Source organism: Astatotilapia calliptera, chromosome 14 (genome assembly GCF_964374335.1).
Source record: "Astatotilapia calliptera chromosome 14, fAstCal68.1, whole genome shotgun sequence".
Taxonomy (NCBI): domain Eukaryota; kingdom Metazoa; phylum Chordata; class Actinopteri; order Cichliformes; family Cichlidae; genus Astatotilapia; species Astatotilapia calliptera.
The window spans coordinates 30,413,537-30,419,626 of NC_137435.1; the positions used below are offsets into that span (position 1 = coordinate 30,413,537).

The window sequence follows — 6,090 nt, forward strand, 5'->3', positions numbered from 1 at the left end:
ACCAAACCGGCAAGCTCTGTCATCAAATTCTGCAGCGGCAATGGTGCTTCATACATGGCCTGGTTGTGCAGACAGTGCACATCTGTACAGGATAAAGTGTTCAATGCTTTATCCACAAGGACGACTCTGATCTGGATGCCTGAAGAAAAAAATCGTATCAAAGCCTCAGCTGAAACATTTCAATCCTCGGAAGAAAGGCATGCCAAAAAGGTCAAAGATTATAGTTAATGACACAAAAGCTCCCTTGTAGCTGGTGGAAAGTTAGTGTTACACTTGGGGGCTCCGCAGCAACACAGAAAAGAGCTTGGCAGGTGAAGCTCACTGAAAAGCCTCTGAGATTTCAATAGGTAAAGATTTGCAGATATTCAGAAGGCTTCATTTGAAGCAGCTCTGCATTGCCCACAGTGTGAGGATGACGCCTCATGACAAGGGCAGCATCAGGCAGATTTAAGCACAAAGGCGGATTTGTGTGTAAACTGTTATAGAGGTCAGAGGTTTCATCAAGCCAATTAGTGACGTCATATAGACGATGCTCATATAAAGGTTTCAAAGATAATCTTCTAGCAGCATTATGTTCTCAAGCAATTAAAACTACATTCAGGCACAAAGAGTGTTAGGAATATTTTAAATATGCCCGTCTTCACTTCAGTAATTACTTTTCAGCATTATTTCAGGCAGATCCTGATTTTCTTTCAGCAAACATTAATTGGAAAGTCTCTGAGAGCGTTCAGACTGTGAGGAATTAAACAGTGATCAATTCACGTCAAATAATGTCTGATAAAAATACCATTTTCGAAAAAAGTAGCCCCAAACTGATGTGAACAATTACATAGAAAATTCGTCTCTAGAGCTTTTGTTGCAATGACCTTCAGGACAGGAAGTCATTCAGTCCAGATGAAGTGCCCGCTATTGTCCTGGACGCAGAGGATCAAGTGAACCGTGCAATCGGTCATCCTGAGGGTAATGAAATATTTGCTTCGTGGATGCTGCCGGCAATGGGTGAGGTGCTGTTGGCAATTTCCAGGTTGCCGCTGACCTTAAGGAAGATGCCATTTATTCTAAGCAGCAGTGGAGGTCAGAGATCACCATGAGAGGTAGAAGAAGCTATTTTGGTGCCCCGACAAACCCCACTGTGCTGTCTCGCACTAATAAACAGTGCCTCATATCAGAAGCCCACTTTAATTATGTATAGGTTACAAATCATTTGGCGGTTGTTAATTAATATTTAATTGTGAAGCCTTGTTGTTTCATATTAACAAGACAGTCACAATGAACAATGGCAAATATTTTAACTTTGCAGAACAAGAATAAAAAATAAGAAGTGACAGCGTGCTTTAAATAATGAATGCGATGAATGATGTCATCCGTATGTCGCTTTATGTCACCAACACATATTGTCCTAATTCTAAACAAAGGCGATGATGAATGAGCCTGGTTGCTGCGGTTGTTGCTTAAATATACTAATCAATATCAGTGAGGATTAGTGCGCTGAAAGATGTTTCCATGACAACCTCAGTTAAACTTGATTTATTCGAGACACGCTCCTCAGAGGCCCGCTGAGACAACGGGTTGCTATAATGTGCGCATGGCTCATTAAGCTCAGGTAATAATGAACCAATGGCAAGCTCAGCTTGTCTCATCTAATCCTTATTTTCTGCAAGAAACACTAGATGGCAGCGCAGGCCAAGCAATGGCCGCCCACCGAGCATCCACTTGGCAGAGTGAGATAGAATCCACCAGTTGTTCCTCCAGCACTTGTGCGGTTTCTGTCGGCAGCTGCCGCTGAGTTCGTTCACTTTCAGGCGTTATTTGCTGAGGAAAGCCTACCCTCCAAGGTCAACAGATCACCTGCGGACCCCCGAACCACGCCAGGACACCCAGTTTCTTCTGGAGGAGCGCTGAGCAGTTGGAGCTGATTGAAGGACGCCATGCATTACTTCTGGATATACAGCGTTTGGATCCCCTTCCTCGCTTTCCTCTTCGGATTTCAAGGTAAGAGAGACAGTTTCATTCGTTTGCCCTGTGAGTGTAGCAGGAGTTAGACTATGCTGTGATGCAGTTTTGGGCTGTTTGGAAATTGTTTGGAGCTGTGTTAGCTGCCTGTTAGTGCCTCATTCTGTTACATGGCCCTTTGAATTGTGGCTGTTGCGCACTTAGGAAACTGTATCACTAAGTGTATGACTTTAGACATTAAATGATCTGTGTCAGACAGACCTCGCTGCTCAGCAAGGTCAAGGTGCATAACACGTTTGTAAACTTGATAGATGCCAGGTCGTACAAGTGGCACAGCAGCAGCACGCCTGCACGGAGACCGAAGGTGAAGTTCGTCTTTGCTGTTAGTGGGGAGGTCCAGGGCAGACAGGAGCAGACTGAGACGATTCCCAAGTGTTCAGATCAAAGCTTCCAAGTTTCATCTACATTTCCTTACTGGTGGCTCTCTGGGAAACCGGATGCTTGTCTTTTGAGGGCCAGAGAGCATGTTTGCGAACATCCAATTGGTTAAAATGTGATTCTGTGTAGTTTAAATCAATTTTATCTATTAGAACCCCCCCCATAGATGAGACCTAACCAAGAGGCTCTCACGTGACACTTTCATCTGTTGATGGTTATTTGAAGTTTTTGATACTCAGTAACAATGTGATCTCAATTGTATAAAAAATTGCAGTTATATGTCCAAGAGTGATTTTGGAACACTCTAGTAGACTAACCCATGGAAGAGTGAAAGCCACCCTCTGTTATAAAGCTAGACAGTGTTGATCACATTCTCACCTAATCTACCAGTCTTATTTAGTCTATACTGGATCTTTTCTCTGTCCATTGATGTGATCTGACCTCACAGATCTACTTTGCTTTCGACCGCGAGCGCTCTAATTGAGCTGATTTAGCTCCTCTCCGGGAGTTGAGAGTTAAATCAATTTGGTTCTTTTGTCTCCCATAGGAGCACGCTACCTAGAAAAGCATACGGCCTGACCAAGCATATTGGATTCAGTTTGACAGTGGTCTGATGCTGGCAAGCAGCCTGGAATAGTGTGATGTGCCAGATTGGGGCAACTAGAGAGCGAGAGAGGAAAGGAGGAGAGGAAGAGACATAAGTGGAGATAGGAAGAGAGAAAATTTGACATGTTGAACGGGAATCAGACGGATTTTTTAATTTTTTGTTACATTCAAAATGAGTTATTGGCAGTAAGTAATGCTCTCAAGCATCCTCAAGCACCTCACTGCACAGGATATCAGTAGGAGACTGAAGAACGTTAAAGTGTGTTTGAATACTCAAATGTTACCACTAGTTCTTTGATGGTGAGAAATGGTCTGTCTCCCTTCACTATTACTTTGTACCTCTCTTTATTTCATCCTCCTCTTTCCTCGCCCACGAGTCTTCTTTTTATGCAGCTCATGTAGAGCGCACTGCTTGTCCTGAATTTTAAAGCACAAATGGCAGATTACTTCTCAGAGCAGAGGCTTATGAGAAGTTTGCTTTTAAGCTTGGTGTACTGTAGCACACACGGTAAGAATAACTGATTACTATCATCGGATTAATGTTGATTTTTTTGGTTATCTTATTATCATTTTTTTTAACAAGTTTTCTGCTATGCCGATAATGATAAATCCTAGAAACAGAGCCAGCCACATTCCATCAAATCTCCAAACAGTTGTCTTGGCAGATGCACAACTGTTGTCTACAGTCACAATCAGCACTGGCACTGAACTGTGCTGTCTGGGGATGTGGCTCATTTACTTACCAAGCCACTGCTGATAAAGAAAAGAATGATGGATGGAGATTTGGTCTGTCACTTCAGCTGCTGCTTCTGCTTCCTCCTCCTAGTTGCGTCTTTTCCATCTTTCACAGTGTTCATTTCAAACTGTTATACTGTATGTGGCCAATTCAGCTGGGACAAGGCCTCTGACTCTGTGTTACCATATTAGTTGTTGCATATTTTATAGGTTAGACTGTGGCAAGCTGCATACAGAAGTGTCAATCAGAGATCACATTATCGGAGGGAGGGGAAGCTGGAGAACTTTCAGGGTGTCTGTAAGGTAGTCTTAGATTTTTCTGTAGACGTGTTGGGGATATTTATTATAGGTGGATTATAAAATGCCACCTGCAATGTTTTCCAAAAAATAATTGCCTTGTATAGAGACAGTCTACAAATGAATTATCATTTATCGATGTGGTGTTCTATTTCTTTGTAAAACAAATTCATCTTTCTTCACCAAGTACAGATTGTTTTGTTTTTTTTTATTCTTCAAAGAGTTGCCTTCCTGCTTTGATCTTCATATTTGCCTCCTCATCAGGGCACTAGAGTCCCTCTCCTGATGGTTTCATTTAATTAATTAGGACAAATGACAGTATGTAATGTTAATAGTGGCTGTTTTGCACATTACCTTCACAGTGGGAGAGAGAGACGCCATACAGGAAGGTAGAAAGAAAAGAGGAAAGGACATATTTAGTCATTTATCTAGTTTTCTTTTAAGGAATTAGTAGATCCTAAGTTCCTACTAGGCATTTTTGACTTCTGTGTTGTAGAAAACTGAACACACAGCTTTTGTTAAGATAAAGCAGAACATAATAAAAATGAGACAATATTCATGACTGATGTCAGTTTTCTTGGCCTTATTCAGATTAGTGATGTTTTTGTAAGTGCGACCTGTCGATACCAATTTTTCTGATTTTTTTTTTTTTCATTTGCTTTCTAAGTGACAGCATAAATCCATTTTCTTCAGTGCAGAATATTGTTATCATAATGAACTTAATTATTACTATAGTAAGTTACAGAAGCTTAAACAACTGAAAATAAAGAGCTCAGCTACTGGGAAAAGCTACAAATAATTAAATGAAAAATTAAACCGGTGCACCTGCACCATTACCTTTGACCTTACCGAACAACAGCAAGTGCTGCAAATTTACATTTCACAAAACAATTATCAGGTTTTTCAGTATGTTTGTAACTTCATCAGATAACAGGTGTGGGAGGGTGTGGTTTGGTTCAGCTGCAGGGGGTGGGGTGGGGGGCGGAGCAGTGGGTTCAGGGTGTGGTGTCAGGGGAGGCTGATCTACACAGCTGTTCTCCATCACCTAATCATGCCTCCCCTATATTTGTAGGATGCCGGCTGGGACCTGATGGCAGAGCTGTGTACTGCACTGGAGAGAGGCGGCTGGAAAGCTGCACAAGGCTGCACAGTAGTGATGGGCAGATGAAGCCCCATGAAGCACTGAAGCTTTTCATCCAATTGGTTCACCCCAACGCGAAGCTTCATGAAGCTTCATTTGCTCTAGCAGGACACCTACTGGACGTAAAAATAATAGCTGGCATGAATTTGAAGAGTGTGGCATTTTGCACACAGCCTGTAAATGTCAACAACAAAAGGAGTGTGTAAAACACCTATAGTGTAGTGATGGCAGTATACTGTGTATATTTATGCTGGCAGTATGGAAAATGATTATTTGCGGCAAAGTTCGAACCGCTTCATGAACCAGTCACGTGGTACAGCCGGGCAGCGAGGCTTCGGACGTCATCATTTTCAGCTCAACCCATAAATGAAGCAAGCCTCGATACGCGCTTCGCGGAAACGCCCCCTCCATTACTCGACACACGCTCCGAAGCCTCGATACAGAACGTCACATCACTACTGCACAGAAAAATGAAAGAACATTGTCAAACCCCCCCCCCAAATGTTCAAGTGCCTGCAATGTGTGCCTTTGGTCCTTTCTTCCACAACAGGACATCGACTCTTTTCTCTTTTTTGATTTCCTCATAACTGCTTTGATCCTTTGCTCATACCGAGGCTGCTGGTTTGTGGCTGTTTCTGAGCTCTGGATTGCTTTAGCGTTAGCCACTCTAACTTTGTTAGCCTGATTGATCAGAGTGATTTAATAGTTACTGGCGGTCCACCAGTAGTTAACTTTGGCTAACAGACTGGCTAGGCCACTTTAATGGTGGTTGTCCCTGATTTAGTTGCCTTTCCAGTGAGTCACGCGTCTCCTGCTACATAGTCTCTGCTCGTGGCGGAGATTCATATCTTTTTTTCTTTTCTGGAGATCTACTGCAAGCTAGGGGACCACTAAAACCACAGTCAGCGGCAAGTGGAGCA

The 6,090-nt window shown here is 42.7% G+C and overlaps 1 long non-coding RNA gene across 1 annotated transcript; it reads left to right on the forward strand.

The window, feature by feature from the left end:
- Positions 1-1,527: 1,527 nt before the first annotated feature.
- On the forward strand, positions 1,528-5,180 carry LOC145420119 (uncharacterized). Its single transcript, XR_013901416.1, has 2 exons — positions 1,528-1,992; positions 5,102-5,180. It is a non-coding gene; the product is annotated as an uncharacterized LOC145420119 (long non-coding RNA).
- Positions 5,181-6,090: the final 910 nt, after the last annotated feature.